Below are 13640 nucleotides of genomic sequence, written 5' to 3' on the forward strand. Positions count from 1 at the left end.
AGACAGCATCTCTGTCCTCAAGGACTTGTGTTCTAATCAGGGAGACAAAATAAATTACAAAGAGGGGAAGCAGCAGAGTGTAAGACTATAGACATATGTGCTGTGGAATTGAAAACGCTTCATTATTATTCATTCAAGTGTAATTATTAAGCACTTAATGTGTGCTGAACACTGTACTAGGCACTTGGGAGAGTGCAGTATAACAAACAGACCCATTCCCTGCCTACAGTGAGTTTACTATCTAGAGGGGGATATGGACATTAATATAAGGAAATAAATGACATATATCATGAATGGCGCACTTACTATGTGCACTGCGCTGCACTGCACTAAGCGCTTGGGAGGGTACAATAAACAGAATTAGCAGACATGTTCCCTGCCCAAAATAAGGTTGCCTTCAACAGGCAGAGTGAGGAAAGCAGTGCAGACAAACACACTAGTCATTCACTCACCTCAGTCGTATTTATTGAGCCCTTACTGTGTGCAAAGCACTGTACTAAGCACTTGGAAAGTACAATTCGGCAACAGACAATTCCAACTCAACAACGGGCTCACAGTCTAGAAGGGGGAGACAGACAACAAAACAAGTGGATAAAGCCATAAGAGTTCTCTCCCTCCTTCAACAAACAGAGACAATTCCACCCAACAACGGGCTCACAGTCTAGAAGGGGGAGACATACAACAAAACAAAACAAGTGGATAAAGCCATAAGAGTTCTCTCCCTCCTTCAACAGAGACAATTCCTACCCAACAACGGGCTCATAGTCTAGAAGGGGGAGACAGACAACAAAACAAGTGGATAAAGCCATAAGAGTTCTCTCCCTCCTTCAACAAATAGAGACAATTCCACCCAACAACGGGCTCACAGTCTAGAAGGGGGAGACAGACAACAAAACAAAACAAGTGGATAAAGCCATAAGAGTTCTCTCCCTCCTTCAACAGAGACAATTCCACCCAACAACAGGCTCACAGTCTAGAAGGGGGAGACAGACAACAAAACAAAACATGTGGATAAAGCCATAAGAGTTCTCTCCCTCCTTCAACAAATAGAGACAATTCCACCCAACAACGGGCTCATAGTCTAGAAGGGGGAGACAGACAACAAAACAAGTGGATAAAGCCATAAGAGTTCTTTCCCTCCTTCAACAAATAGAGACAATTCCACTCAACAACGGGCTCATAGTCTAGAAGGGGGAGACAGACAACAAAACAAGTGGATAAAGCCATAAGAGTTCTCTCCCTCCTTCAACAGAGACAATTCCACCCAACAACGGGCTCATAGTCTAGAAGGGGGAGACAGACAACAAAACAAGTGGATAAAGCCATAAGAGTTCTCTCCCTCCTTCAACAAATAGAGACAATTCCACTCAACAACGGGCTCACAGTCTAGAAGGGGGAGACAGACAACAAAACAAAACAAGTGGATAAAGCCATAAGAGTTCTCTCCCTCCTTCAACAAACAGAGACAATTCCACCCAACAACGGGCTCACAGTCTAGAAGGGGGAGACAGACAACAAAACAAAACAAAACAAGTGGATAAAGCCATAAGAGTTCTCTCCCTCCTTCAACAAATAGAGACAATTCCACTCAACAACAGGCTCACAGTCTAGAAGGGGGAGACAGACAACAAAACAAGTGGATAAAGCCATAAGAGGTCTCTCCCTCCTTCAACAGAGACAATTCCTACTCAACAACAGGCTCATAGTCTAGAAGGGAGAGACAGACAACCAAACAAGTGGATAAAGCCATAAGAGGTCTCTCCCTCCTTCAACAGAGACAATTCCTACCCAACAACGGGCTCATAGTCTAGAAGGGGGAGACAGACAACAAAACAAAACAAGTGGATAAAGCCATAAGAGTTCTCTCCCTCCTTCCCTCCCTCCCTCCTGTTCTCCTTGCCCTCCTTCTCCAGCTCAATCTGGCCAGGAGCCTTAGGGTGGAACTGGAGCTCCACTGGGAGGAATTCTTTCCCCCGAGGAAGAGGAAGAGCACTGCCGGTCACACTTTAGTAAACCAGGAGGGGGCATCCTACAGCAGGGTTTCTCCAGCTTTTTTTTTTCATGGTATTTAAGTGTTTATTATGTGCCAGGCACTGGGGTAGATACCAGATAATCAGGTTGGACACAATCCGTAACCCACCTGGGGCTCACAAAGTAAATCCCCATTTTACAGGAGAGGTGACTTACCCAAGGTCACAGAGCGGACATGTGGTGGAACTGGGATTAGAACCCAGGTCGTTTCATTCATTCATTCATTCAATCGTATTTATTGAGCGCTTACTGTGTGCAGAGCACTGGACTAAGCGCTTGGAAAGTACAATTCGGCAATGGGTAAGAGACAATCCCTACCCAACAACGGGCTCACAGTCTAGAAGGGGGAGACAGACAACAAAATAAAACAAGTAGACAGATATCAGTAGCATCAAAATAGATAAATAATAATAATAATGATGGTATTTGTTAAGCGCTTACTATATGCAAAGCACTGTTCTAAGTGCTGTAAAAAATATGGAACGCTTCACGAATTTGCGTGTCATCCTTGCGCAGGGGCCATGCTACTCTTCTCTGTACCATTCCAATTTTAGTATATTTGCTGCCGAAGTGAGAGATACATATACACATCATTAATAAAATAAATAAAATAATAAATATGTACCTTTTGACTCCTAGACCTGTGCTCTATCCATCTGGCCTCAGTGCTTTTCTTTTCATCTCAGGCCACCCACACCACCGCCCCTCCCTCCCATTCCCCTACACACTCACCACACTTCCAAATAAAATCCCTTAGGTTTCCTTTTTGAGGGCCAAAGTCAATCAACGATTGGGAGCTCTGTAATTTAGGTCTTCTCAGCCACTGAGAAAATGGTGAAGGAGGGAACGGGGGATGGAGGAGGGATGTACAGGAAGAGGAGGTGAAACTGGCTCCCCCTCATTCTTCCAGCCAAGAATGAGAGGTTCACCACAACCTCCACCCAATAATTCTTCCTAGCTCAGCCATTCAGGCCTGGGGACCCCTTTTTAAGTTCTTTCACCCCCCCCTTCCAGTCTTCCCAACCCTGAGATTGAGAAGCACTCAACTGCAGAACTCTGCCCATGTCCCGATCCATGCCGCTCCTAGTATCCTCCCCAGCTCTGGCATTGCCCCCAACCCTCACTTGTGGCCACGTTTGGATGGGTGCCCAGGGCATGTGCTTGTAGTCTCCTGGAGACCTGTCTGAAGACTTATATTTCTTTAAAATGGGGATTAATATTGTGAGCCTCATGTGGGACAACCTGATTCATTCATTCATTCAATCGTTTTTATTGAGCGCTTACTGTGTGCAGAGCACTGTACTAAGTGCTTGGGAAGTACAAATTGGCAACATATAGAGACGGTCCCTGATCACCTTGTATCCCCCCAGCACTTAGAACAGTGCTTCGCACATAGTAAGCACTAACAAATGACATTATTATTATTATTATTATTGTTATTATATTTTTTCCTCCTTGGGTGCCTTAGTACCTGCCCATCCTGTCCTGCTTCCAGCTTTGGTATTTGATCCCATTCTCAGCATCTATTCTCACCCACTCCAGCTCCAGTTGGAAAACCGGGCCCTTTTGAGGTGGAAGCTGGAGGAGAGAGGGGAAGTAAGTGTGGTATTTGAAGAGGGTGGCCGGGGCAGGGTCGTGGTGACCTTGAGGATGTGCCAGGGAACATGGGCCCGTTGTTGGGTAGGGACCGTCTCTATATGTTGCCAACTTGTACTAATTTTGTGAGCCTCATGTGGGACAACCTGATTCATTCATTCATTCAATCGTGTTTATTGAGCGCTTACTGTGTGCAGAGCACTGTACTAAGTGCTTGGGAAGTACAAGTTGGCAACGTATAGAGACGGTCCCTGATCACCTTGTATCACCCCAGCGCTTAGAACAGTGCTTTGCACATAGTAAGCACTTAACAAGTGCCATTATTATTATTATTATTATTATTGTTATTATATTTTTTCCTCCTTGGGTGCCTTAGTACCTGCCCATCCTGTCCTGCTTCCAGCTTTGGTATTTGATCCCATTCTCGGCATCTATTCTCGCTCCAGTTGGCAATCCAGGCCCTTTCGGGGTGGAAGCTGGAGGAGAGAGGGGAAGTAAGTGTGGTATTTGAAGAGGGGGGCTGGGGCAGGGTCGTGGTGACCTTGAGGATGTGCCAGGGAACATGAGCCCGCTGTTGGGTAGGGACCGTCTCTATATGTTGCCAACTTGTACTTCCCAAGCGCGTAGTCCAGTGCTCTGCACACAGGAAGCGCTCAATAAATACGATTGAATGAATGAATATGTTGCCAACTTGTACTTCCCAAGCGCCTTGTCCAGTGCGCTGCACACAGTAAGCGCTCAATAAATACGATTGAATGAATGAATGAATCTCCAGTGTGGTCCACCAGAGAGCAACTGACTCTGCATCTTGTGCTGGGGGCCTCAACCAAGGGGAAGGAGTTAATTTTGACCATTAGAGTCCAAAATGAAGCCAAATGCATGAAGGCCAATGCAGGTTTCAGGTCCCCTTGCCTTCATGGAAACCATGATCACTCAATCAATCAATCAATCAATCGTATTTATTGAGCGCTTACTGTGTGCAGAGCACTGTACTAAGCACTTGGGAAGTACAAGTTGGCAACATATAGAGACGGTCCCTACCCAACAGTGGGCTTACAGTCTAGAAGGGGGAGGAGGACAAGTAGAGTAGGACTCAGTAGACAAGAGAGCTGTGGGTAGAGCCGGGCAGGGAGGGCCGCAGAAGTGGCAGTCACCCCCTGATTTTATACCCTTTTTCCTTTAGGCCATGGAAGAGAGGTGAGGCTAAGAAGGAGGCTTGCTTTGTTTCTCCTGCTTTTTTTTTCAAACCAAAACCGGATCCTTCCACCTAGAAACATGGGCAGCACCACTCCACTGAGAACCTAGTAGAAAGAGCACAAGCCTGGAAGTCAGACCTGGGTTCTAATTCCGATCTTGTTGTGTAACCTAGGCCAAGTCATTTCACTTTTTTTTTTAATGGTATTTTTAAAGTGCTTATTATGTGCCAGATACTGTACTAAGCCCTGGGGTAGATACAAGCTAATCGGTTTGGACACAGTCCATGTCCCACAATAATAATAATAATATTAATAATGGCATTTATTAAGCATTTATGTGCAAAGCACTGTTCTAAGCACTGGGGAGGTTACAAGGTGATCAGATTGTCAAATGTCAAATCAAATCTTTGGTCCGGTTGTGAAATTTTATTTTCTTGTTCTGATTTCCCCTAGGTCCAGAGCAGGAAAGGACAGAACACAGTAGGAAAACCTGTTATCTCGGTCATCCTGGCCAGACCGATCTCCCTTCTGCGTCACGAGTGAAGTCTGGTATTGTTTCTGGCTGACAGGCTGAAGAGTTTGAGAGCACTGAGCCAAAGTGTGAAGAGTTTAGGATTAGCTGGCTGGGTGAGTATGATCCTGTCTAGAAAATCTTTACTACAATACAGGGAATCACTGGGAGAAAACAAATTCAGAGAGACAAGAAGTCTGCCTGCCCAGTGAAGATCAGCTCGGTTTGCTCCATAGCCTAGAAATCTGGTCCCCTTATGTGGGACAGGGACTGGGCCAGAAAAGGGGGTTGTGGTCAGAGAGAGGAGGCAGGAGAGGAAAGGGGAAAGGGAGGGAGGGGAAATGTGAAGGAGTGGAAAAGGGAAAAAGGGAAAAAGGAAGGTGGAGGGAAAGGGGGAAAGGGAGAAGAGGCAAAGGGAGCACTACCAAACAAAGCAGCACTTTGCAACCCGGTAACTAGCACACCGGACTTCCTTACATAGGGGTAGCTATCGGAGAGGAAGTCTGCCTCAAGATGGCATAGTTTTGGTTGGAGACAAAATTTTCTTTCTTTTTTTTTTAAATATGAAAGGCTGAAGAAGAAAGTCTAACGGAGCTCAGTGTAGAAACCAAGCTGAGGGAACAGTGATAGAGAAAGATGTATGGGGACAGAACTGTGGTCATCCATCTCCTACAACATCATGGATTCCTTTGCCCATGTTGGCCTGGATAAATGTCAAAATCAGTTCACGATGGAGTAAACATATTCCTCTAACAACTTAATAATTGTTTACATTTTTTAAAGTTAATAAACTAAGAGATGGCAGGAAGTTCAGTGCCTGTGGGGAGCAGAATGTTAGATCCAGTCCTCCTTCCAACTGAGCAGCACAACTAGAGAGTCAAATACTTTATGGCACTGCTGTCTCTTTAAGAGGAAGAGGGAAGGGTCTTAGCATTTGTAACTGGACCCAATCCAGGGCACGATTTAAAAGGTAGTACAGTATTTTAAAAACAAACATGTGTTGTAACCGAAAGCCCTGGTAACCACAACACTGCCTGCCTGCTGCTGCGGAGATTACAGGAAACTGTTTCGTCCTATCAGTGCATCCACCGTAGTTATTGTATTATGCCAGGCACAAAGCTTGAAACTAGGGCAGGGGTACAGTAGATTAGAGATTCTTAATTCAACTCTGAATCAACTGCTAGAATCCCCCTTCCCCTGCCCCCACCAGCCCTTACAAATATCACTGGTTTGCCATTACCTCAACAAAGATTATGGGTCCCTTCCTTCAGAGCATGGGTAACTGATCTATTTTTTTCAAATTCATTTTACCAATTGCCCTGGTGGGGAACCGAAGTCTCAGAGAAGTAAGGCAACTTGCCTAAAGCCACACACAGCAAGTAAGTGTCAGAGGCAAGACTAGAACCCAGCATGGCCTACATATTTATTATTCTACTTATTTTATTAGTGATGTGTATCTATCTATAATTCTATCTATTTTGATGCTATTGATGCCTGTCTACTCGTTTTGTTTTGTTGTCTGTCTCCCCCTTCTAGACTGTGAGCCCGTTGTTGGGTAGGGATTGTCTCTATCTGTTGCCGAATTGTACTTTCTAAGTGCTTAGTACAGTGCTCTGCACACAGTAAGCGCGCAATAAATGCGATTGAATGAATGAATAATGAAAAGAGCAAGGTACTGGGAGTCAGAGAACCTGGGTTCTAATCCAAACTCTGCCACATCTGCTAAGAGACCTTGGGTGAGTCACTTAACTTCTCTGTGTCTGAATTACCTCATCTGTAAAATGGGGATTAAGACTGTGAGCCCCTTGTGGAACATTGCCAGTGTCGAAACTGATTAGCTTTATCTACCCCAGTGCTTAGTACAATGCATGGCATATAGTAAGCACTTTATACTATGTAAAACAACAATAAAAAGAGCCCCAGAGATTTGGGTCCTAATGCAAAGTTAGATACTGCAGGCCCAGACTTTCCAATTTCATCTTTTGATGGATGCCTCCATCTTCAATGCCGCTGAACATATAGAGAACACTCTTTATTTTTTTTAAATATGGTATTTGTTAATGATGATGATGGCATTTATTAAGCGCTTACTATGTGCAAAGCACTGTTCTAAGCGCTAGCACTTACTATGTGCCAGGCACTGTACTAAGTTCTGGGGTAGATACAAGCTAACCAAGTCGGACACAGTCCATGTCCCATGTTGGACTCACAGTCTTATTCCCCATTTTACAGATGAGGTAGTTGAAGCACAGAGAAGTTGAGTGATTTACCCAAGGCCACATAGCAGTCAAGTGGCAGAGCCAGGATTAGAACCCGGGTGCATGCTCTATCTACTAGGCCATGCTGCTTACTGTGTGCGGTGCACTGAACTAAGTGCTTGGGAGAGTACAAAGTGGCCAAGTTGAAGATACATTCCCTTCCTACAAGACACTTACAATCTAGTGGGGGAGACGAGCACTAAAATAAATTACCGAGAGAAGAAATGGCAGAGTGTATTTTGATTCAGCACGGATAATCCTGAGTCTCTCACCCCTGCCGATTGGATCCTAATGAGCAGAAGCACCCTGGCGATTGCACTTTGCATCTTTACCCCTTGCAGGTGATCTTCGCTTCAAAGCCCTACTGAGAGCTCACCTCCTCCAGGAGGCCTTCCCAGACTGAGCCCCCTCCTTCCTCTTCCCCTTCTCCCCTCCCCATCCCCCCGCCTTACCTCCTTCCCCTCCCCACACCACTTGTATATATGTATATATGTTTGTACATATTCATTACTCTATTTTACTTGTACATATTTATTCTATTTATTTTATTTTGTTAATATGTTTTGTTATCTGTCTCCCCCTTCTAGACTGTGAACCCGCTGTTGGGTGGGGACCGTCTCTATATGCTGCCAACTTGTACTTCCCAAGCACTTAGTACAGTGCTGTGCAAACAGTAGGCTCTCAATAAATGTGACTGAATGAATGAATGAATGAATCACCATCATCAATATCAAGGATATTTATTGAACACTTACTGTGTGCAAAGCATTGTACTAATCACTTGAGAGAGTTCATAGACAAATTCGTTGCCCGCAATGAACTTACAGTCTAGAGGGGGAGACAGACATTAATATAAATAAGCAAGTCATTTATAATATATGATTTATAGATATGTACCTAAGCGCTGTGGGGTTGAGGATGGGGTGCATATCAAATGCCCATAGGTCACAGATCCAACTGCAGAAGGGAGAGAGTGGCAGGGGAAAAGCAGGGTTAATCTGAGAAGGCCTCTTGGAGAAGATGTGACTTTAATCAATCAATCAATTGTATTTATTGAGCACTTACTGTGTGCAGAGCACTGTACTAAGCACTTGGGAAGTACAAGTTGGCAACATATAGAGACAGTCCCTACCCAACAGTGGGCTCACAGTCTAAAAGGGGGACAGAGAACAAAACCAAACATACTAACAAAATAAAATAAAATAAAATAAAATAAAACAAAATAAGGCTATGAAGGTGGGGAAGGTTCTGGGCTTTTATCAGCCTTTTTGCAGTATTTCCCCAGGGCTGACTGAGCCTTCTATTCATTCATTCAGTTGTATTTACTGAGTGCTTACTATGTGCAGAGCACTGTACCAAGCGTTTGGGAGAATACAATTCAACAATAAACAGACAAGTCCCCTGCCCACAGTGAGCTTACATTCTGGGCTGGGGTGGGGTGTTGGGGGGAGTCATCCATTTCCTGCTGATCTCAGGCTCTTTTTGGGCTGCTGCTCCTTATGATTCAATGGACTCTTCTCCTCAGGACTCAGGACTTGTTTCCTCTGAACTGCCTTCGGCTCTGGGGGCTATGTGCTGGTTGGCGGAAACACACAAACACACACGAGACAGAGACAAAGACTGAAATTATCCTCTCCGGGCCTTCCTGAAAAATTGTGGCGGCTCGCAAAATAGTGAAGATTTGATTTTGTCCTTTCCATTGCCACGGCCACCACCACCACCACTGAAACCCATCCTGATGGGCGGCTTGGAGGTTTAGATTCTAGGACTGAGGCTTAAGTGACTGGGGAAGGACTTTTCTGGCCACTCTGAAAGAGAACTCTATTTCTAGTTCCTTTTTCCTGAGCCTCCTGGCTCCAGGCTTGCAGAGGAATTACTCAATAAACATTAATTCATTGATTGATTGATGAAGTGGGTATTGTGATCAAGATCCCGATTTGGACTCGGGCCCCAGTTCTCTGCTTCGCTCAGTCTGTGGAGAGTAATCAATCCATCAATCAACCAATGGTATTTATTGAGCACTCACTATGTGCAGAGCACTGTAGTAAACACTTGGGAGAGTAAAGTGCAACATAATCAGTAGACACCTTCCCTGCTCATAACGAGCTTACAGTCTAGAGGGGGAGACAGACATTAATTCATTCAATCATATTTATTGAGCGCTTACTGTGTGCAGAGCACTGTACTAAGCGCTTAATATTGAGAAGCAGCGTGGCTTAGTAGAAAGAGCCCGGGTTTGGGAGTCAGAGGTCGTGGGTTCTAATCCTGGCTCCGCCACTTGTCAGCTGTGCGACTTTGGGCAACTCACTTCACTTCTCTGGGCCTCAGTTCCCTCATCTGTAAAAATGGGGACTTGTACTGTGAGCACCACGTGAGACAACCTGATGACCTTGTATCCACCCCAGTGCTTAGAACAGTGCTTGGCACATAGTAAGCGCTTAACAAATACTAACATTATTATTATTATTAGTGCTTGGCACATGGTAAGCGCTTAACAAATACCATCATTACTATTATTATTATTGTATCCCCCCAGCACTTAGAACAGTGCTTGGCACATAGTAAACGCTTAACTACCATTATTACTATTATTATTATTATTGTATCCCCCCAGCACTTAGAACAGTGCTTGGCACATAGTAAGTACTTAACAAATACCATCATTACTATTATTATTATTATTATTGTATCCCCCCCAGCACTTAGAACAGTGCTTGGCACATAGTAAGCACTTAACAAATACCATCATTACTATTATTATTATTATTATTGTATCCCCTCCAGCGCTTAGAACAGTGCTTGGCACATAGTAAGCACTTAACAAATACCATCATTACTATTATTATCCCAGCTCCGCCAATTGTCAGCTGTGTGACTTCGGGCAAGTCACTTAACTTCTCTGTGCCTCAGTTCCCTCATCTGTAAAATGGGGATTAAGACTGTGAGCCCCCTGTGGGACAACCTGATCACTTTGTAACCTCCCCAGCGCTTAGAACAGTGCTTTGCACATAGTAAGTGCTTAATAAATGCCATTATTATTATTATTATTATTATTATTATTATTATTATTATTATTATTGTATCCCCCCAGTGCTTAGAACAGTTCTTGGCACATAGTAAGTGCTTAACAAATACCATCATTACTATTATTATTATTGTATCCCTGCAGCGCTTAGAACAGTGCTTGGCACATAGTAAGCGCTTAACAAATACCATCATTACTATTAATATAAATGAATAAGTGATTTATAATATCTAATTTAAAGATACATACCTAAGTACTATGAGGTTGAGGATGGGGCAAATATCAAATGTCCAAGGGTCACAGATCCAAGTGCATAGCGACATGGAAGAGGGAGCGAACCAGGAAAAAGAGGGCTAAATCAGAGAGCTCTGGTTTCAGCAGGTGCTGTTCAGGAGGTCACACTGAGTCACAGTCCACATCCTTGAAGATGGGCAGATCAGCTGCTGCCATTTCATCGTTGTTGGGTAGGGACCGTCTCTGTATGTCGCCAACTTGTACTTCCCAAGCGCTTAGTCCGGTGCTCTGCACACAATAAGCACTCAATAAATATGATTGAATGAATGAATTTCATGGTGTACAACTGTTCTGGTTTCCACTGAGGGTGGGGCAGGAGTACCTTGACTTTAAACTGCTGGAGAATTTAGCTTAGATATTAGTAAGAGCCTCAGCACCTGTATATCTGTATGTATACAGATATATCTGTATATCTGTATGTATACAGATATATCAGTATATCTGTATATGTTTACTGTTTGTACGTATTTATTACTCTATTTTACTTGTACATATTTATTCTATTTCTTTTATTTGGTTTATATGTTTGGTTTTGTTGTCCGTCTCCCCCTTCTAGACTGTGAGCCCGCTGTTGGGTAGGGACGGTCTCTGTATGTTGCCAACTTGGACTTCCCAAGCGCTTAGTACAGTACAGTGCTCTGCACACAGTAAGCGCTCAATAAATACGATTGAATGAATGAATGAATGAGACACTAGAACATGCAATCGAGCCCCCTCCTTCCTCTCCCCCTCCTCCCCCTCCCCATCCCCCCACCTTACCTCCTTCCCCTCTCCACAGCTCCTGTATATATGTATATATGTTTGTACGTATTTATTAACTCCATTCATTTTACTTGTACATATTTATTCTATTTATTTTATTTTGTTAATATGTTTTGTTTTGTTATCTGTCTCCCCCTTCTAGACTGTGAGCCTGCTGTTGGGTAGGGATGGTCTCTGTATGTTGCCAATTTGGACTTCCCAAGCGCTTAGTACAGTGCTCTGCACACAGTAAGCGCTCAATAAATACGACTGAATGAATGAATGAATGAATGCAATTAAGAAAAACAGGCATCTCCTTCCCTGAGATTATTCATTAAGCTGTATATAGGTCGTTGTCTGGAATGACTTCCATGCAATCCTGCCTGAAATCCGGAAGAGAGATGGTGTTCAGTAAATGCCAATTGCTACTACTACTACTACTGCCAACAAATCAGTAGTATTTATTGAGCCCTTATTGTGTGTAGAAAACTGTACTAAGCACCCTGACTTCATTCACCCTCCTTCCCATTCCTACAGCACATAACTATTTATCTGTAATTTATTAATTTATTTATGGATATTAATGTCTGTCTCCCCCTCTAGACTGTGAGCTTGTTGTGGCAGGGAATGTGTCTGTTGTTGTTTGTTGAGCCCTTATTATGTGTAAAAAACTGTACTAAGCACCCTGACTTCATTCACCCTCCTTCCCATCCCCATGGCACATAAGTATTTATCTGTAATTTATTAATTTACTTATGGATATTAATGTCTGTCTCCCCCTCTAGACTGCGAGCTTGTTGTGGCAGGGAATGTGTCTGTTGTTGTTTGTTGAGCCCTTATTATGTGTAGAAAACTGTACTAAGCACCTTGACTTCATTCACCCTCCTTCCCATCCCCACGGCACATAAGTATATACCTGTATATATCTGTAATTTATTAATTTATTTATGGATATTAATGTCTGTCTCCCCCTCTAGACTGTGAGCTCATTGTGGCAGGGAATGTATCTGTTTGTTGTTGTTTGTTGCACCCTTATTATGTGTCGAAAACTGTACTAAGCACCCTGACTTCATTCACCCTTCTTCCCATCCCCATGGCACATAAATATTTATCTGTAATTTATTAATGTACTTATGGATATTAATGTCCGTCTCCCGCTCTAGACTGTGAGCTTGTTGTGGCAGGGAATGTGTCTGTTTGTTGTTGTTTGTTGCGCCCTTATTATGTGTAGAAAACTGTACTAAGCACCCTGACTTCATTCACCCTTCTTCCCATCCCCATGGCACATAAATATTTATCTGTAATTTATTAATGTACTTATGGATATTAATGTCCGTCTCCCCCTCTAGACTGTGAGCTTGTTGTGGCAGGGAATGTGTCTGTTTGTTGTTGTTTGTTGAGCTCTTATTATGTGTAGAAAACTGTACTAAGCACTTGGGAGAGTACAATACAACAGGGTTGGTCGACGCAGTTCCTGCCCATGCTTCTGCTACTACTACTACTACTAATAATAATAATGATGGCATTTATTAAGCGCTTACTATGTGCCAAGCACTGTTCTAAGCACTGGGGAGGTTACAAGGTGATCAGGTTGTCCCACGTGGGGCTCACAGTCTTAATCCCCATTTTACGGATGAGGTAACTGAGGCACGGAGAAGAGAAGTGACTTGCCCAAAGTCACGCAGCTGACAGTTGGCGGAGCCGGGATTTGAACCCCTGACTACTACTACTTACTGCTACTACCACTACTGCCTTTCAAGAGCCCTTGCTACCATAGGTGTCTTAGATTTTGAAATTTCCTTATCATTTTGATTTTACATTGTAGTTGGTGTGCTGTGCCGGGAGATGATTAATTTGGAAGCTTCTAATCAAATGTTCCGAAAATAATATGTGTGCTTTCCATGTGCCCAGCACTGTATTAAATGTTGGGATAGATACAAGAAAATCAGGTCCCTGTCCCTGTCTCTGTCCCTGGAAATCTCCGTCCC

General features: G+C 43.6%; 1 non-coding gene across 1 annotated transcript; it reads right to left on the bottom strand.

The window, feature by feature from the left end:
• Window positions 1–2502: 2502 nt before the first annotated feature.
• Window positions 2503–2605, bottom strand: LOC119920486. The gene has a single exon (XR_005448228.1). It is a non-coding gene; the product is annotated as a U6 spliceosomal RNA (small nuclear RNA).
• Window positions 2606–13640: the final 11035 nt, after the last annotated feature.

The sequence above is a fragment of the Tachyglossus aculeatus genome, chromosome X1 (genome assembly GCF_015852505.1).
Source record: "Tachyglossus aculeatus isolate mTacAcu1 chromosome X1, mTacAcu1.pri, whole genome shotgun sequence".
Classification (NCBI taxonomy): domain Eukaryota; kingdom Metazoa; phylum Chordata; class Mammalia; order Monotremata; family Tachyglossidae; genus Tachyglossus; species Tachyglossus aculeatus.